Source organism: Pongo pygmaeus, chromosome 12 (genome assembly GCF_028885625.2).
Source record: "Pongo pygmaeus isolate AG05252 chromosome 12, NHGRI_mPonPyg2-v2.0_pri, whole genome shotgun sequence".
In the NCBI taxonomy this organism is placed as follows: Eukaryota; Metazoa; Chordata; class Mammalia; order Primates; family Hominidae; genus Pongo; species Pongo pygmaeus.
This window is the reverse complement of record NC_072385.2, coordinates 41,332,673-41,353,306: the sequence shown is the minus strand read 5'-3', so window position 1 is coordinate 41,353,306 and position 20,634 is coordinate 41,332,673. Positions and strand designations below refer to the sequence as shown.

The window sequence follows — 20,634 nt, the reverse complement described above, 5'->3', positions numbered from 1 at the left end:
TGTTCTCACTTATAAGTGGGAGCTGAACAATGAGAACACAAGGACACATGGCAGGGAACAATACACACTGAGGCCTGTCGTGGGGAGGGTGAGGGAAGGGAGAGCATTGGAAGAATAGCTAATGGATGCTGGGCTTAACACCTAGGTGATGGGTTGATCTGTGCAGCAAACCACCATGGCACACGTTTATCTATGTAACAAACCTGCACATCCTGCACATGTAACCTGGATCTTAAAATAAAAATTGAAAAAAAAAAAGAGAAGGACCAATGGGGAATGTGCTGTCCTTAAGAACAGTACAGAGATGGGAGAGAGTTTTACAAACACTAGAGAGCTGTGGGCTATGAACCCTCCCTTCCAGCTATGAGCATGTTCACACTGAGCCAGAGCAGTGCCAGGCTCTGCCTCTTTCTGTGTCTGGCCTGTGGCCAGCAGGTCTTAGTGTAGATTAACTCCTCTATGAAAGGGGAGGTGTCCTGCATGCAGAATCAAGATGCTCTTCAACAAGTTCTCTGGGCTATGCTCCAGGATGCCAACAAACAAGTCTGCAGGGCCCCAGGACCTGGTGCTGACAGGATGGCTGCAACCTTCTCAGCTCAGCCAACTCTAAAATGAGTTTTAACCTGGATGGCCTCTTAGCCTGCCATCCTCCTCTTCACCCCACTCCACATACACACACACGCCTCACTAAAGCACTGTAGACCATTTGACTTTGAGCAATAGGACTTCCTTGTGTTCCCACTGAAGCAAATGTGTTGCCTAAATCCCTAAATGAGCCAACTGGCTGCAAAGGATTCTTGAGGCCAAGTGGGCTCTGTGGAGACCACCTAGAGCCCACCTAGAGAGGAGTGGCCCAGGGGCAGGCTGGTGGGAATTGGGGCAAGGTGGCTGCTCGCTCAGGAGACCCCTAGTTGCAGGGCCACCTTGCCAGCTGCACCCATAGAGCCATGGTGTTCCCTCTGACTGGCAGACACTAGCGGGCATCCAACACCTAGGGCTGAGGGTGACATATTCATATATAAAATAAAATACTGAAAGAAATGGAAAAGTTAAAAACCGGTGGATTGATATTTGTGAGGAAAACACTGAATTGGAAGACCAAAACAGCCACCACCCTTTCTGATGGCCTCATCCTGCTTCTGCCTCTAGCTGTGCGGCCTTGGAGATCAATGCTGTTTTTTATCTCTGGGCCTTAAATGGGCTAGTAAAAGGCACCCTCTGAGCAAATTCCAGCACAGCAATTCGATTCTGTCTCTGCTCTGACACCTGCCTGCTGAGGCATCCCTGATCTCATTATTTTTTATGCACACCCAGCGTGTTTCTGCACAGGCTTAGCTTTTATGAGTCTGCCACTTTGGAAACAAATCACACGTCCCGCGTTCCATCAGCCTGTGGCTCAGTGTGGAATTTCTGGTACAACAGCATTTAGCTGCTGAGGAAACATGTCTGGCTTTGCTTCCTTGGGAGAGGGTGCAAAGGAAGAAAGCCACAGCGTGTACAAAAAGAAAGTTCGTGTTTCCGAGGGAGGTTTTTAATGTCCTTGTAAATACTAACCAGTGTCTACTCAGAAGTCTTCAGGAAGGAACTTGTAGTAATGACATGAATTAATATTTCTGGCAGTTCCAGAAATGCAGTTGCCCCATCTTGTTTTGGGGCAGCTCACATCCTGATCACAGCAGCACATTCTGTGTGATCTTAGTGATGCTGCGCCAGCCCTCTTGGTGGCGTCTGTGACTTGATAGGTATTCATCTCAGGTGAGCAAGGCTGCTGAGCTGGGTGAGGAGAGGCCTAGCTAGAAAGGTGCCCACATCTGGCATTGTGCTAGAAGGGCCGCCCTCCCCTGGAGCTGGGCCAGTGACAAACAGGAGAGGGAGGGCTTTTGCCAGAAAGCAGTGCCCTGCTGCGAGATCCCAGCCTGAAGGGGCTCCCAGATCTTCTGGGGACAAGAGCAAATCAGGTAACCTTGGCAACTCACATCTCTGGAGTTATTTACACATGTGAAAACTAAGGAGATTGGATGAAATGATGGATTAGGTCCCATCAGAACTGTAAACAATGATGGCATTATTTAGTGCCTGGATCCCTGCCTTGAGAATTTACATTTGGCATGCCAAGTTCTTACAAACCTGCACTTCAGTAGGGGAACTGCATTACCTCACTGCCTGCCTAGTAACAGTCATTCTCAGCCCCGCATGGTGCATAAGAATCACCTCTAGGGCTTTTAAAAGACTCTGATACTCAGGTCTTACCTGTGAAAGAGATTTGGTTTCAATTTGTCTGGGATGGAGCCCACATGTCGCCATTTTTTTAAAAGCTCCTCAGGTGATTCTAAGATGTAGCCAGAATTAAGAACCACAGATAGGTTGCAAGTGCTGCCATAGTGGCTGTCACGGTGATGCTGTGTTGCTGAAGGGACTGTATATATATGTGAGTGTGAAGGGGGTGGGTCGCCCCTTCACAGCTGTGGGTGTTTCTCGTTGGGTGGAACGAGAGACTTGGAAAAGGAAAAGACACAAAGTGAAGAGAAAGAAATAAGGGGACACAGGGGACCAGCGTTCAGCAGATGGAGGATCCCCCTGGCTTCTGAGTTCCCTTAGTATTTATTGATTACTTATCGGTGTTCTTCAGAGAGGGGGATGTGTCATGGTCACAAGACAATAGTGGGGAGAGGGTCAGCAGACAAACACGTGAACAAAGGCCTTTGCATCATAGACAAGGTAAAGAATCAAGTGCTGTGCTTTAGATATGCATAGACATAAACATTTCAATGCTTTGTTAAGCAGTATTGCCGCCCACATGTCTCACCTCCAGCCCTAAGGCAGTTTTTCCCTATCTCAGTAGATGGAACTTACAATCGGGTTTTATACCGAGACATTCCATTGCCCAGGGACAGGCAGGAGACAGAAGCCTTTGTCTTGTCTCAACTGCAAGAGGTATGCCTTCCTCTTATACTAATCCTCCTCAGCACAGACCCTTTACGGGTGTCGGGCTGGGGGACAGTCAGGTCTTTCCCTTCCCACGAGGCCATATTTCAGACTATCACATGGGGAGAAACCTTGGACAATACCTGGCTTTCCTAGGCAGAGGTCCCTGCGGCCTTCCGCAGTTTTTGTGTCCCTGGGTACTTGAGATTAGGGAGTGGTAATGACTCTTAAGGAGCATGCTGCCTTCAAGCATTTGTTTAACAAAGCACATCTTGCACAACCCTTAATCCATTTAACCTTGAGTTTGACACAGCACATGTTTTAGAGAGCACGGGGTTGGGGGTAAGGTCACAGAATAACAGCATCTCAAGGTGGAAGAATTTTTCTTAATACAGAACAAAATGGAGTCTCTTATGTCTACTTCTTTCTATACAGACATATTAACAATCTGATCTCTCTTGCTTTTCCCCACATCTGGTGCCCAACGTGGAGGCCTTTTCTCTAGGGTGAAGGTACGCTTGAGCGTGGTCATTGAGGACAAGTCGACAAGAGATCCCGAGTACGTCTACAGTCAGCCTTACGGTAAGCTTGCGCACTCAGAAGAAAGCTAGGGTGATAATGGGGCAAACTAAAAGTAAAACTAAAAGCAAATATGCCTCTTATCTCAGCTTTATTAAAATTCTTTTAAAAAGAGGGGGAGTTAAAATATCTACAAAAATCTAATCAAGCTATTTCAAATAATAGAACAATTTTGCCCATGGTTCCCAGAACAAGGAACTTTAGATCTAAAAGATTGGAAAAAAATTGGTAAGGAACTAAAACAAGCAGGTAGGAAGGGTAATATCATTCCACTTATGGTATGGAATGATTGGGCCATTATTAAAGCAGCTTTAGAACCCTTTCAAACAGAAGAAGATAGGGTTTCAGTTTCTGATGCCCCTGAAAGCTGTGTAATAGATTGTAAAGAAAATACAGGGAGAAAGTCCCAAAAGGAAACGGAAAGTTTACATTGCGAATATGTAGCAGAGCCGGTAATGGCTCAGTCAACGCAAAATGTTGACTATAATCAATTACAGGAGGTGATATATCCTAAAACATTAAAATTAGAAGAAAAAGGTCCAGAATCAGTGGGGCCATTAGCGTCTAAACCACGAGGGCCAAGTCCTCTAGGTCAGATGCCCGTAGCATTACAACCTCAAACGCAGGTTAGAGAAAATAAGACCCAACCGCCAGTAGCTTATCAATACTGGCCACCGGCCGAACTTCAGTATCAGCCACCCCCAGAAAGTCAGTATGGATGTCCAGGAATGCCCCCAGCACCACAGGGCAGGGTGCCTTACCCTCAGCCGCCCACTAGGAGACTTAATCCTACGGCACCACCTAGTAGACAGGGTAGTGAATTACATGAAATTATTGATAAATCAAGAAAGGAAGGAGATACTGAGGCATGGCAATTCCCAGTAATGTTAGAGCCGATGCCACCTGGAGAAGGAGCCCAAGAGGGAGAGCTTCTCACAGTTGAGGCCAGATACAAGTCTTTTTCAATAAAAATGCTAAAAGATATGAAAGAGGGAGTAAAACAGTATGGACCCAACTCCCCTTATATGAGGACACTATTAGATTCCATTGCTTATGGACATAGACTCATTCCTTATGATTGGGAGATTCTGGCAAAATCGTCTCTCTCACCCTCTCAATTTTTACAATTTAAGACTTGGTGGATTGATGGGGCACAAGAACAGGTCTGAAGAAATAGGGCTGCCAATCCTCCAGTTAACATAGATGCAGATCAAGTATTGGGAACAGGTCAAAATTGGAGCACCATTAGTCAACAAGCATTAATGCAAAATGAGGCCATTGAGCAAGTTAGAGGTATCTGTCTTAGAGCCTGGGAAAAAATCCAAGACCCAGGAACTGCCTGCCCCTCATTTAATACAGTAAGACAAGGTTCGAAAGAGCCCTACCCTGATTTTGCGGCAAGGCTCCAAGATGCTGCTCAAAAGTCAATTGCCGATGAAAAAGCCCGTAAAGTCATAGTGGAGTTGATGGCATACGAAAACGCCAATCCTGAGTGTCAATCAGCCATTAACCCATTGAAAGGAAAGATTCCTGCAGGATCAGATGTAATCTCAGAGTATGTAAAAGCCTGTGATGGAATTGGAGGAGCTATGCATAAAGCTACGCTTATGGCTCAAGCAATAGCGGGAGTCGTTTTAGGAGGAGAAATTAGAACATTTAAAGGGAAATGTTATAATTGTGGTCAAATTGGTCATTTAAAAAAGAATTGCCCAGTCTCAAATAAACAGAATATAACTATTCAAGCGACTACAACTACAGGTAGAGAGCCACCTGACTTATGTCCAAGATGTAAAAAAGGAAAACATTGGGCTAGTCAATGTCATTCTAAATTTGATAAAAAGGGGCAACCATTGTCGGGAAACAAGCAAAGGGGCCAGCCTCAGGCCCCACAACAAACTGGGGCATTCCCAATTCAGCCCTTTGTTCCTCAAGGTTTTCAGAGACAACAACCCCCACTGTCCCAAGAGTTTCAGGGAATAAGCCAGTTACCACAATACAACAATTGTCCCCCGCCACAAGTGGCAGTGCAACAGTAGATTTATGTACTATACAAGCAGTCTCTCTGCTTCCAGGGGAGCCCCCACAAAAAATCCCCACAGGGGTATATGGCCCGCTGCCTGAGGGGACTGTAGGACTAATCTTGGGGAGATCAAGTCTAAATCTAAAGGGAGTTCAAATTCATACTGGTATAGTTGATTCAGACTATAAAGGTGAAATTCAGTTGGTTATTAGCTCTTCAATTCCTTGGAGTGCCAGTCCAGGAGACAAGATTGCTCAATTATTACTCCTGCCATATACTAAGGTTGAAAATAGTGAGATAAAAAAAAACAGGAAGCTTTGGAAGCACTGATCTGACAGGAAAGGCTGCATATTGGGCAAGTCAGGTCTCAGAGAACAGGCCTGTGTGTAAGGCCATTATTCAAGGAAAACAGTTTGAAGGGTTAGTAGACACTGGAGCGGATGTCTCTATCATTGCTTTAAATCAGTGGCCAAAAAATTGGCCTAAACAAAAGGCTGTCACAGGACTTGTTGGCATAGGCACAGCCTCAGAAGTGTATCAAAGTACTAAGATTTTACATTGTTTAGGGCCAGATAATCAAGAAAGTACTGTTCAGCCAATGATTACTTCAATTCCTCTTAATCTGTGGGGTCAAGATTTATTACAACAATGGGGTACGGAAATCACTATGCCCGCTCCATTATATAGCCCCACGAGTCAAAAAATCATGACCAAGATGGGATATATACCAGAAAAGGGACTGGGAAAAAATGGAGATGGCATTAAAGTTCCAACTGAGACTAAAATAAATCAAGAAACAAAAGGAATAGAGTATCCTTTTTAGGGGCAGCCACTGTAGAGCCTCCAAAACCCATACCATTAACTTGGAAGACAGAAAAACCAGTATGGGTAAATCAGTGGCCACTACCAAAACAAAAACTGGAGGCTTTACATTTATTAGCAAATGAACAGTTAAAAAAAGGACATATTGAGCCTTCATTCTTGCCTTGGAATTCTCCTGTGTTTGTAATTCAGAAGAAATCCAGCAAATGGCATATGTTAACTGACTTAAGGGCCGTAAATGCCGTAATTCAACCCATGGGGCCTCTCCAACCCGGGTTGCCCTCTCCGGCCATGATCCCAAAAGACTGGCCTTTAATTATAATTGATCTAAAAGATTGCTTTTTTACCATCCCTCTGGTGGAGCAGGATTGCGAAAAATTTGCCTTTACTATACCAGCCATAAATAATAAAGAACCAGCCACCAGGTTTCAGTGGAAAGTGTTACCTCAAGGAATGCTTAATAGTCCAACTATTTGTCAGACTTTTGTAGGTCGAGCTCTTCAACCAGTTAGAAACAAGTTTTCAGACTGTTATATTATTCATTATACTGATGATATTTTATGTGCTGCAGAAACGAGAGATAAATTAATTGACTGTTATACATTTCTGCAAGCAGAGGTTGCCAACGCAGGACTAACAATAGCATCTGATAAGATCCAAACCTCTACTCCTTTTCATTATTTAGGAATGCAAATAGAAAATAGAAAAATTAAGCCACAAAAAATAGAAATAAGAAAAGACACATTAAAAACACTAAATGATTTTCAAAAATTGCTGGGAGATATTAATTGGATTCGGCCAACTCTGGGCATTCCTACTTATGCCATGTCAAATTTGTTCTCTATCTTAAGAGGAGACTCAGACTTAAATAGTAAGAGAATGTTAACCCCAGAGGCAACAAAAGAAATTAAATTAGTGGAAGAGAAAATTCAGTCAGCACAAATAAATAGAATAGATCCCTTAGCCCCACTCCAACTTTTGATTTTTGCCACTGCACATTCTCCAACAGGCATCATTATTCAAAATACTGATCTTGTAGAGTGGTCATTCCTTCCTCACAGTACAGTTAAGACTTTTACATTGTACTTAGATCAAATAGCCACATTAATTGGTCAGACAAGATTACGAATAATAAAACTATGTGGAAATGACCCAGACAAAATAGTTGTCCCTTTAACCAAGGAACAAATTAGACAAGCCTTTATCAATTCTAATACATGGCAAATTGGCCTTGCTAATTTTGTGGGAATTATTGATAATCATTACCCAAAAACAAAAATCTTCCAGTTTTTAAAATTGACTACTTGGATTCTACACAAAATTACCAGATGGAAACCTTTAGAAAATGCTCTAACAGTATTTACTGATGGTTCCAGCGATGGAAAAGTGGCTTACACAGGGCCAAAAGAACGAGTAATCAAAACTCCATATCAATCAGCTCAAAGAGCAGAGTTGGTTGCAGTCATTACAGTGTTACAAGATTTTGACCAACCTATCAATATTATATCAGATTCTGCATACGTAGTACAGGCTACAAGGGATGTTGAGACAGCTCTAATCAAATATAGCATGGATGATCAATTAAACCAGCTATTCAATTTATTACAACAAACTGTAAGAAAAAGAAATTTCCCATTTTATATTACTCATATTCAAGCACACAGTAATTTACCAGGGCCTTTGACTAAAGCAAATGAACAAGCTGACTAACTCGTATCATCTGCATTTATAAAAGCACAAGAACTTCATGCTTTGACTCATGTAAATGCAGCAGGATTAAAAAACAAATTTGATGTCACATGGAAACAGGCAAAAGATATTGTACAACATTGCACCCAGTGTCAAGTCTTACACCTGCCCACTCAAGAGGCAGGAGTTAATCCCGGAGGTCTGTGTCCTAATGCATTATGGCAAATGGATGTCACGCATGTACCTTCATTTGGAAGATTATCATATGTTCATGTAACAGTTGATACTTATTCACATTTCATATGGGCAACTTGCCAAACAGGAGAAAGTACTTCCCATGTTAAAAAACATTTATTGTCTTGTTTTGCTGTAATGGGAGTTCCAGAAAAAATCAAAACGGACAATGGACCTGGATATTGTAGTAAAGCTTTCCAAAAATTCTTAAATCAGTGGAAAATTTCACATAAAACAGGAATTCCTTATAATTCCCAAGGACAGGCCATAGTCGAAAGAACTAATAGAACACTCAAAACTCAATTAGTTAAACAAAGAGAAGGGGGAGACAGTAAGGAGTGTACCACTCCTCAGATGCAACTTAATCTAGCACTCTATACTTTAAATTTTTTAAACATTTATAGAAATCAGACTACTACTTCTGCAGAACAACATCTTACTGGTAAAAAGAACAGCCCACATGAAGGAAAATTGATTTGGTGGAAAGATAATAAAAATAAGACATGGGAAATAGGGAAGGTGATAACGTGGGGGAGAGGTTTTGCTTGTATTTCACCAGGAGAAAATCAGCTTCCTGTTTGGATACCCACTAGACATTTGAAGTTCTACAATGAACCCATCGGAGATGCAAAGAAAAGCACCTCCGCGGAGACGGAGACGCCACAATTGAGCACCGTCGACTCACAAGATGAACAAAATAGTGATATCAGAAGAACAGATGAAGTTGCCATCCACCAAGAAGGCAGAGCCGCCGACTTGGGCACAACTAAAGAAGCTGACACAGTCAGCTACAAAATGTCTAGAGAACACAAAGGTGACACAAACTCCAGAGAGTATGCTGCTTGCAGCCTTGATGATTGTATCAATGGTGGTAAGTCTCCCTATGCCTGCAGGAGCAGCTGCAGCTAATTATACCTACTGGGCCTATGTGCCTTTCCCGCCCTTAATTCGGGCAGTCACATGGATGGATAATCCTATAGAAGTATATGCTAATGATAGTGTATGGGTACCTGGCCCCACAGATGATCGCTGCCCTGCCAAACCTGAAGAAGAAGGATGATGATAAATATCTCCATTGGGTATCGTTATCCTCCTATTTGCCTAGGGAGAGCACCAGGATGCTTAATGCCTGCAGTCCAAAATTGGTTGGTAGAAGTACCTACTGTCAGTCCTAACAGTAGATTCACTTATCACATGGTAAGTGGGATGTCACTCAGGCCACGGGTAAATTATTTACAAGACTTTTCTTACCAAAGATCATTAAAATTTAGACCTAAAGGGAAACCTTGCCCCAAGGAAATTTCCAAAGGATCTAAAAATACAGAAGCCTTAGTTTGGGAAGAATGTGTGGCCAATATTGCGGTTATATTACAAAACAATGAATTCGGAACTATTATAGATTGGGCACCTCGAGGTCAATTCAACCACAATTGCTCAGGACAAACTCAGTTGTGTCCAAGTGCACAAGTGAGTCCAGCTGTTGATAGCGACTTAACAGAAAGTCTAGACAAATATAAACATAAAAAATTACAGTCTTTCTACCCTTGGGAATGGGGAGAAAAAGGAATCTCTACCCCAAGACCAAAAATAATAAGTCCTGTCTCTGGTCCTGAACATCCAGAATTGTGGAGGCTTACTGTGGCCTCACACCGCATTAGGATTTGGTCTGGAAATCAAACTTTAGAAATGAGAGACCGTAAGCCATTTTATACTATCGACCTAAATTCCAGTCTAACGGTTCCTTTACAAAGTTGCGTAAAGCCCCCTTATATGCTAGTTGTAGGAAATATAGTTATTAAACCAGACTCACAAACTATAACCTGTCAAATTGCAGATTGTTTACTTGCATTGATTCAACTTTTAATTGGCAGCACCGTATTCTGCTGGTGAGAGCAAGAGAAGGCGTATGGATCCCTGTGTCCATGGACCGACCGTGGGAGGCCTCGCCATCCATCCATATTTTGACTGAAGTATTAAAAGGCATTTTAAATAGATCCAAAAGATTCATTTTTACTTTAATTGCAGTGATTATGGGATTAATTGCAGTCACATCTATGGCTGCTGTGGCAGGAGTTGCATTGCACTCTTCTGTTAAGTCAGTAAACTTTGTTAATGATTGGCAAAAAAATTCTACAAGACTGTGGAATTCACAATCTGGTATTGATCAAAAATTGGCAAATCAAAATTAATGATCTTAGACAAACTGTCATTTGGATGGGAGACAGACTCATGAGCTTAGAACATCGTTTCCAGTTACAATGTGACTGGAATACATGAGATTTTTGTATTACACCCCAAATTTATAATGAGTCTGAGCATCACTGGGATATGGTTAGACGCCATCTACAAGGAAGAGAAGATAATCTCACTTTAGACATTTCCAAATTAAAAGAACAAATTTTTGAAGCATCAAAAGCCCATTTAAATTTGGTGCCAGGAACTAAGGCAATTACAGGAGTTGCTGATGGCCTCGCAAATCTTAACCCTGTCACTTGGGTTAAGACCATTGGAAGTACTACAATTATAAATTTCATATTAATCCTTGTGTGCCTGTTTTGTCTGTTGTTAGTCTGCAGGTACACTCAACAGCTCCGAAGAGACAGCGACCATCGAGAATGGGCCATGATGACGATGGCAGTTTTGTGGAAAAGAAAAGGGGGAAATGTGGGGAAAAGCAAGAGAGATCAGATTGTTAATATGTCTGTATAGAAAGAAGTAGACATAAGAGACTCCATTTTGTTCTGTATTAAGAAAAATTCTTCCGCCTTGAGATGCTGTTAATCTGTGATCTTACCCCCAGCCCTGTGCTCTCTAAAACATGTGCTGTGTCAAACTCAAGGTTAAATGGATTAAGGGTTGTGCAAGATGTGCTTTGTTAAACAAATGCTTGAAGGCAGCATGCTCCTTAAGAGTCATCACCACTCCCTAATCTCAAGTACCCAGGGACACAAAAACTGTGGAAGGCTGCAGGGACCTCTGCCTAGGAAAGCCAGGTATTATCCAAGGTTTCTCCCCATGTGATAGTCTGAAATATGGCCTCGTGGGAAGGGAAAGACCTGACCGTCCCCCAGCCTGACACCGGTAAAGGGTCTGTGCTGAGGAGGATTAGTATAAGAGGAAGGCATACCTCTTGGAGTTGAGACAAGACAAAGGCCTCTGTCTCCTGCCTGTCCCTGGGCAATGGAATGTCTCGGTATAAAACCCGATTGTACGTTCCATCTACTGAGATAGGGAAAAACTGCCTTAGGGCTGGAGGTGAGACATGTGGGCGGCAATACTGCTTAACAAAGCATTGAAATGTTTATGTCTATGCATATCTAAAGCACAGCACCTGATTCTTTACCTTGTCTATGATGCAAAGGCCTTTGTTCACGTGTTTGTCTGCTGACCCTCTCCCCACTATTGTCTTGTGACCATGACACATCCCCCTCTCTGAAGAACACCGATAAGTAATCAATAAATACTAAGGGAACTCAGAAGCCAGGGGGATCCTCCATCTGCTGAACGCTGGTCCCCTGGGTCCCCTTATTTCTTTCTCTTCACTTTGTGTCTTTTCCTTTTCCAAGTCTCTCGTTCCACCCAACGAGAAACACCCACAGCTGTGAAGGGGCGACCCACCACCTTCATGAGTGTATGTGTGTGTGTATAAAGATTGATATATATGTGTGTGTATATATATATATATAATGATCAGAATGTCACACCAGGACTTGGAGGCATGTGGGAGGAGGTTCAGTATTTCATGCTGGTCTCCCTATCACATGTTCTATTGGCAAAAGTTTCTGAAGTCAGTAGAAATGTCAAATGAAATTTATGTCAACCACAAAGAGCAGCTGACTTTAGCTGGCCGAAGCTGGCTGGTAAGGGCAGTGATGGTCCAGAATCCAGCCAGGTGCTGCCAATCACGAGTCCTCGGTAGAACAGCAGTTTCCAGAGGCTCACTTCCTCCTGTTACTCCCAGCTTGAGGCTTGACATCAAATTTCGATCTACATAAATGTTGGTCAAGGAAGAGAAATAAGTGAATTTTTGCTTAAAGAATAATCATCACTGTGGCCAAGCCTTGAAATTCATGATGCCCAGTGGAATCACCTTGGTCGATGCTTATGAAAAGGTCTTCTAAGCAGACCCCTTATTGATCTAAGGTATCTATGGACTCCCCCGAGTCCTTACAATTTTTTTAATGGCTTTATTAAGATATGATTCATGGGCCAGGTGTGGTGGCTCACGCCTGTCATCCCAGTACTTTGGGAGGCCGAGGTTGCGGATCACGAGATCAAGAGATTGAGACCATCCTGGCCAACACAGTGAAACCCCATCTCTACTAAAAATACAAAAATAAGCTGGGCGTAGTGGCGCACACCTGTAGTCCCAGTTGCTCAGGAGGCTGAGGCAGGAGAATTGCTTGAACCAGGAAGCCAGAGGTTGCAGTGAGCAGGGATCGCACCATTGCACTCCAGCCTGGCGACAGAGCAAGATTCCATCTCAAAAAAAAAAAAAGATATATCACAGCCAGGTGCGGTGGCTCACACCTGTAATCCCAGCACTTTGGGAGGCCGAGGTGGGAGAATCATCTGAGGTTGGGAGTTTGAGACCAGCCTAATCAACATGGAGAAACCCCATCTCTACTAAAAATACAAAAAAAATTAGCCAGGTGTGGTGGTGCATGCCTGTAATCCCAGCTACTCGGGAGGCTGAGGCAGGAGAATCACTTGAACCTGGGAGGCGGAGGTTGCAGTGAGCCCAGATCATGCCATTGCACTCCAGCCTGGGCAACAATAGGAAAACTCCATCTCAAAAAAAAAAAAAAAGATATAATTCACATACAACACAATTTACCCACTCAGGCATGTAATTAAATTGCTTTTTGTTTTTGTTTCTTTTTTTTTTTTTTTTTTTTTTAGATGGAGTCTCACTCTGTTGCCAGGCTGGAGTGCAGTGGCACAATCTCAGCTCACTGCAACCTCTGACTCCCCGGTTCAAGCAATTCTCCTGCCTCAGCCTCACAAGTAGCTGGGATTACAGGCATGTGCCACCACGCCAAGCTAATTTTTGTACTTTTAGTAGAGATAGGGTTTCACCATGTTGGCCAGGATGGTCTCAGTCTCCTCATCATGTGGGCCAGGATGGTCTTGATCTCCTGACCTCATGATCTGCCTGCCTTGGCCTCCCAAAGTGCTGAGATTACAGGCGTGAGCCACTGTGCCCAGCTGTAATTAAATTGTTTTTAAGTCAGGGGGTTGATGTGGCAACAATCACCACAGTCAATGTTGGAATGGTTTCACCACCTCAAAAAGAAACCTGGTACTTGTTAGCTGTCATCCTCCTGTACCTTGATCCCTCTCTCTACCTCCCATTCCCAACCCTGAGCAACTACGAATCTACTCTACAGATTTGCCTATTCTGGACTTTTGTATAAATGTAATCCTATAATATACGGTCTTTTGTGACTGGCTTCTTTCACTTCACATAATGTTTCTAAGTTCATCCATGTTGTAGCATGTATTAGTACTTCATTCCTTTTTATGGCTGAGTAATATGCCATTGTATGGATATACCACATTTTCTTTATCCATTCATCGGTTGATGGACATTTAGGTTATTTCCACTTATTGGTTATTATGAAAAATGCTACTATAAACATTTGTGTACAAACTTTTACATGGTCATATGCTTTTGGGTTCATACCTTCAGAGAAGTGCTGGGCCAGATGGTAACTCTGTTTAATTATTTGAGGAACCACCAGACTCTCTTCCAAAGTGGCTGCATCATTTTACATTTCCACCAGCAATATGTGAGGGTTCCAGTTTCTCTGCATTCCTGCCAACGCCTATTATTTTCCACTTTTTAAAATTACAGCCATCCTAGCCTATACACTAGTAGTATGTCATTGTGGTTTTGATTTGCATTTTTCCAATGACTAATGATGTCAATAATCTTTGTATGTTTTTCTTGGCCATTTGTATATCTTGGAAAAATGTCAATTCAAATCTTTTACTCATTTTTAGTTAGATTACTTGTCTTTTGATGGTTGGTTTGAAGAAAGTTGTTTTTTTTTTTGTTTTTTTTGTTTTTTTTTGTTTTTGAGACAGTCTCGCTCTGTCACCAGGCTGGAGTGCAGCAGTGCGATCTTGGCTCACTGCAATCTCTGCCTCCCGGGTTCAAATGATTCTTCCGCCTCAGCCTCCTGAGTAGCTGGGACTACAGGTGTGCACCACCAAGCCCGGCTAATTTTTTATATTTTAGTGGAGATGGGGTTTCACCATGTTGGCCAGGATGCTCTCCATCTCCTGACCTCATGATCTGCCCCCCTCAGCCTCCCAAAGTGCTGGGATTACAGGCATGAGCCACTGCACCCAGCCTGAAAGTCTTTTATCAGATGTATTATTTGACATATTTTCTCTCATTTTGTGGGTTGTCTTTTCACTTTCTTGACGGTATCCTTAGAAGTACAATTTTTTTTTTTTATTTTTAAGAAATTCAATTTGTCTATTTGGAGGGAGGAAGGATAGTGCTTTTGGCATCATATCTAAGAATCTTTTGCCAAATCCAAGGTTGTAAAATCATACCTAAGGATAGGTCACATCTAAGAGTTCTTTGCCAAATCCAGGATAATTTTTTTTTTTTTCTAAACAGGGTCTTACTGTTGCCCAGGCTGGAGAGCAGTGGCGTGATCCTGGCTCACTGCCACCTCTGCTTCCGGGGCTCAAGAGATTTTCCAGCCTTAGCCTCCTGAGCAGCTGGGACTGCAGGCACAAGCCACCAAAAATGCCCAGCTAGTTTTTGGATTTTACGTAGAAACAAGGTTTCGCCATGTTGCCCAGGCTGGTCTCGAACTCCTGAGCTAAAAACCATCTGCCTGCCTCAGCCTCCCAAAGTGCTGAGATTTCAGTCGTGAGCCACCGTGCCCAGATCCAAGGTAATTTCTTTTAAGGGTTTTCTTGTTTCACTTCTAACATTTAGGTCTTTGATGCCTTTTGAATGGATTTTGTTTCTGGTGTGAGCTAAGTGTCCAACTTCATTGCTGAAAAGACTATTCTTGTCTTACTGAATGGTCTCGGCACCCTTCTTGAAAACCAATTGGTCACAGATGCATGGGTTTATTTCTAGACTCTTGATTCTATTTCATGGGTTTATAGGTCTATTTTTGTGCAAGTACCACACTGTCTTGATTATTGTTGTTTTGTAGTGAATTTTGAAATCAAGAAGTATGAGTCCTCCAACATGAGTCTTCACTTTTAAGATTGGGTTCTCTGGGACCCTTTAAATTCCATGTGAAATTTAGGATCAGCATATCAGTTTCTACAACGAAGCCAGCTGAGATTCTGACAAAGATTGCATTAAATCTGTAGAGAAATGTGGGAACTATGGCTCTCTTAACAATGTTAAGTCTTCTGATCTATGAACATGAGATGTTTTTCCATTTCTTTTGATCTTTTCAAATTTCTTTCAGTTTTGCAGTTCTCAAAGTATAAGTTTTGCTCATTTTGTTAAATTTATATTTAGGTAATTTATTCCTTTTAATGTTATCATAAATGGAAATGGTTTTGGGTTTTCGTTTTTGTTTTCTTGAGACAGACTTACTCTGTCACCCAGGCTGGAGTGCAATGGTGTGATCTCAGCTCACTGCAACCTCCACCTCCCGGGTTCAAGTGATTCTCCTGTCTCAGCCTCCTGAGAAGCTGGGACTACAGGCACCTGCTACCACACCCAGCTAATTTTTGTATTTTAAGTAGAGATGGGGTTTCACCAGGTTGGCCAAACTGGTCTTGAACTCCTGGCTTCAATTGATCTACCCACCTTGGACTCCTAAAATGCTGAGATTACAGGTGTGAGCCACTGTGCCTGGCCTAGGAACAGTTTTGTTGTTGTTGTTTTGTTGTTTTTGTTTTTTGAGATGGAGTTTCGCTCTTGTCGCCCAGGCTGGAATGCAATGGTGAGATCTCAGCTCACTGCCACCTCTGCCTCCCAGGTTCAAGCGATTCTCCTGCCTCGGCCTCCTGAGTAGCTGGGATTACAGGCGTCCACCGCCATGCCCAGCAAATTTTTGTATTTTTAGTTGAGACGGGGTTTCGCAATGTTGGCCAGGCTGGTCTCAAACTCCTGACCTCAAGCGATCCACCCACCTCGGCCTCCCAAAGTGCTGGGATTACAGGCGTGAGCCACCGCACCCAGTGGAACTGGTTTTTTTTTTTTTTGATTTGTTTGTTTTTAATTTTCATTTTTGGATTGTTGTTTGCAAGCGCATTGAAATACATTTGATTTTCATATATTGATCTTCTATTCTGCAGCCTTGCTGAACTCGTTTATTGGTCCAAATAATTTTTTAGCGAATTTCTTAGGATTTTCTGTATATAAGATCATGTCATCTGTGAATACAGACACATTTTATTTCTTACTTTTTCACTGGGATGTCTTTTACTTCTTTTTCTTGTCTAGTGTGAAAGGAAAATAAAATTTGGGACCTCAATTCACTCTGCCAAAAGAAAAAAATTAAGCTGAAAGCTGAGTCCTGCAAGAAGTTGCCTTTCCTTTTGTTCCTGAGCAGATAGGTGCAGATACCAGGTTAAATATCTCTACAAGTAGCTACTCTATGTTCACCTTATCTTATGTAAAGTGCTGATTAGGCTGGGCATGGTGGCTCATGCCTGTAATTCCAACACTTTGGAAGGCAGAGGTGGGCAGATTGCTTGAGTCCAGGAGTTTGACATCAGCCTAGGCAACATAGCAAAACTCTGTCTCTACTAAAAGTGCAAAAAATTAGCCAGGCATGGTGGTGCGTGCCTGTAGTCCCAGCTACTCAGGAAGCTGAGGTAGGAGAATCACCTGAGCCCGGGAGGTGGAGGCTGCAGTAAGCAGAAATTGCACCACTGCACTTCAGCCTGGGCAACTAGAGTGAGACCCTGTCTCAAAAAATAAAATAAGGCCGGGTGCGGTGGCTCACGCCTGTAATCCCAGCACTTTGGGAGGCTGAGGCGGGTGGATCACAAGGTCAGGAGTTTGAGACCAGCCTGGCCAAGATGGTGAAACCCTGTCTCTACTAAAAATACAAAAATTAGCCAGGTGCGATGGCAGGTGCCTATAATCCCAGCTACTCGGGAGGCTAAGGCAGGAGAATTGCTTGAACCCGGGAGGCAGAGGTTGCAGTGAGCTGAGATTGCACCACTGTACTCTAGCCTGGGCAACAGAGCAAGATCCATCTCAAAAAATAAATAAATAAAATTTTTAAAAAATAAAATAAAATAATAAGTAAATAAAATTTAAAAAAAAATAAAGTGCTGATTTACTGAGTGCCAGACAAATACATAATTGACTACTCCCCTACCTACTCCCTTTCTCTTGTAACATGTGGATTCAGTCATGCGACCCTCTCCTTCCTCCAGCCCACTTTTCCCCTTTAAATATTGAAGACCTCAAAATCATCTTTGGGGAAAGGTGTACCTTTCTCCTGGGTGCGTCCTTAACTTTGGCAAAATGAACTTCTAAATTGATTGAGACCTGTCTCAGACACATTTTGGTTTACACTACTTGCCCTAGTTAGAAACTCCAGGACAGTGTTGAAGAGAAGTGGCAAGAACCGATATGTTTATCTTGTTTGTGATTATGATATTGTGATTTATAATAAATATATATATTTCATCTTCCTCCCTGTTTCCTGGCACATAGCTCAAATGGCTGGGGCCCCTGGGTAGCCTCAGGATGGGGGCTGGCTGCCAGGTGAACGAACCAGGTGATTAGAGGGTTGGAACTTTCATTTCTGAAACTGATCCTCCAGGGAAGGAGGAAGAGCTGAAGGTTGAGCTGACCCCCAGTGGCCAGTGATCTAATCAATCATGCCTGGGTAATGAAGCCTATATAAAAACCCAAAAGAACAGAATTCAGAGAGCTTCTGAGTTGCTGAACATGTGGAGGTGCTGGGAGAGTGGCTCCCAGGAGAGGGCAGGGAAGCTCTGCACCCTTTCCTCACACCTTGCCTGGTGCACCTCTTCATCTGGCTGTTCTTGTATCCTTTGTAATGTCCTTTACAACAGCCTAAGTGAGCCTAAGTGTCTCCCTGAATTCTGTGAGCCACTCTAGCAAATTAATCAAACCTGAAAAGGAGGCCAGGCATGGTGGGAGCACTTTGGGAGCTTGAGGCAGGCAGATTGCTTGAGGCCAGGAGTTTGAGACCAGCCTGGGCAACATGATGAAATCCAGTCTCTACAAAAAATACAAAAAGTACTATGGGCCGGGCACGGCGGCTCAAGCCTGTTATCCCAGCACTTTGGGAGGCCGAGGTGGGAGGATCACCTCAGGTCAGGAGTTCGAGACCAGCTTGACAAACATGGTGAAACCCCATCTCTACTAAAAACACAAAATTAGCTGGGTATGGTAGCATATGCCTGTAATCCCAGCTACCTGGGAGGCTGAAGCAGGAGAATCGCTTGAATCCAAAAGCAGAGGTTGCAATGAGCCGAGATCACACTATTGCACCCCAGCCTGGGCAACAAGAACAAAACTCTGTACCCCGCCCCCCCCTCCAAAAAAAAACCTACTATGGGATTTATAATAAAATTAAATTTTTAAAAATAGCACAAGCCCAGGCGTGGTGGCTCACACCTGTAATCCCAGCACTTTGGGAGGCCAAGGCAGGTGGATCACCTGAGGTCAGGAGTTCGAGACCAGTCTGGTCAACATGGTGAAAACCTGTCTCTACTAAAACTATGGTAATTAGCCGGATGGTGGTGGCACACAGCTGTAACTCCAGCTACTCAAAGGATGAGTCGGGAGACTCACTGGAACCTGGGAGGTAGAGGTTGCAGTGAGCCAAGATGGCACCACTGCACTCCAGCCTGGGCAATACAGACAGACCCTGTCTCAAAAAAAAATAAATAATAAAAATAAAATAAAGGCTGGGCACGGTGGCTCATGTCTGTAATTCCAGCACTTTGGGAGGCCAAGGCAGGCAGATCACCAGGTCAAGAGATCAAGACCATCCTGGCCAACATGGTGAAACCCCATCTCTACTAAAAATACAAAAATTAGCTAGGCGTGGTGGTGAGTGCCTGTAGTCCCAGCTACTCAGGAGGCTGAGGCAGGAGAATCACTGGAACCTGGGAGGCAGAGGTTGCAGTGAGCCAATATCACACCACTGCACTCCAGCCTGGCGACAGAGTGAGACTCCATCTCAAAAAAATAAAATAAAATAAAAACTTTGAAAAAAGAGAAAAACACACACACACACAAAAATTAGCCAGGTGTAATGGCACGCGCCTATTGGTCCAGCTGTTCAAGAGGCTGAGGTGGGAGGATCACTTGAGCCCCAGAGATAGAGGTTGTAGTTAGCTGAGATCACACCACTGTACTCTAACCTGGGTGACAGAGCAAAACCCTATCTCAAAAAGAAAAAATAAAAAAGAACCTCCATGTAGTTGTGGGTAACCTACTACTTGTGATTGGCATCTGAAGTGGGGGCAGTCCTATGGGTCTGAGCCCTTAACCTGTGGGATCTGACTCCAACTCCAGGTAGATAGTGTCAGAACTGAGTTAAATTGTAGGATATCCAGCTGCTGTCCCCTGGAGAATTGCTGTATGGGGAAAACCCACACATCTGGTGTTGGAAGTATCATGTTAAGTGTGAGAGTAGCAAAAACAGAGTGATTTTAGGAGGAAAGCTTTCAATCATTCGGTCAATCATTCATTGAGAGCTTTCAATCATGATGTTAGCTGTGGGCTCTTTTCAGATGCCCTTTAACGGCCTGAGGAAATTTTCTTTCATTCCTAGCTGTTGAATGCTTTTATCCTGATCTCATGGACTCTCTGGGCACAAGGATCACAGACCCCAGCAGGCCAAGAACCCCAAGACCACGACCACTGCTGCAGAGCTAGTCCCTAACATTCTCCTCACAGCTTACCAAACACAAATTCGTGGTCTCAATTCATTTCCAACCCAGTGAAGTGAATGTTGTTATTCCCAATTTCCAGCTGAAGAAGCTGGAGTGCGAGGCTGCGTGGGTTTCCTTGTCACTCAGCTCAGAGGCACATTCTGGAGCTGACACTCAGCCCTTGCTGGCCCCTCTGGTCCATCTGCTCCTGCTTGGCTTCTACCTCCTAATCAAGGCTGTCCTTTGTGGGGGATGAAGTGATGTTTGTATTTAGACTTCAGGGAGTTTTTCTCAAACTTCAGTGGCCCTAAGCCTTACCAGGAGGACTTATTAATGATGCAGAACTCTGAACCTGTCCTGGAGATTCCTAACTGGCTGAGACTCAGAATTTGCAGTTCACCATATCGACTCCCCCAAGTGGGTCTGCACCATGCTTCCAGAAACCCTGCTCTGGAGGAAAGGCAGTCTGAATGTGAAATGTCAGGTAGCCAGTGCAAGGGGAG

The 20,634-nt window shown here is 43.4% G+C and overlaps 1 pseudogene; it reads left to right on the top strand.

The window, feature by feature from the left end:
• Window positions 1-8,835: 8,835 nt before the first annotated feature.
• Window positions 8,836-11,050, top strand: LOC129030374 (endogenous retrovirus group K member 8 Rec protein-like; annotated as a pseudogene).
• The last annotated feature ends 9,584 nt before the right edge of the window (window positions 11,051-20,634 follow it).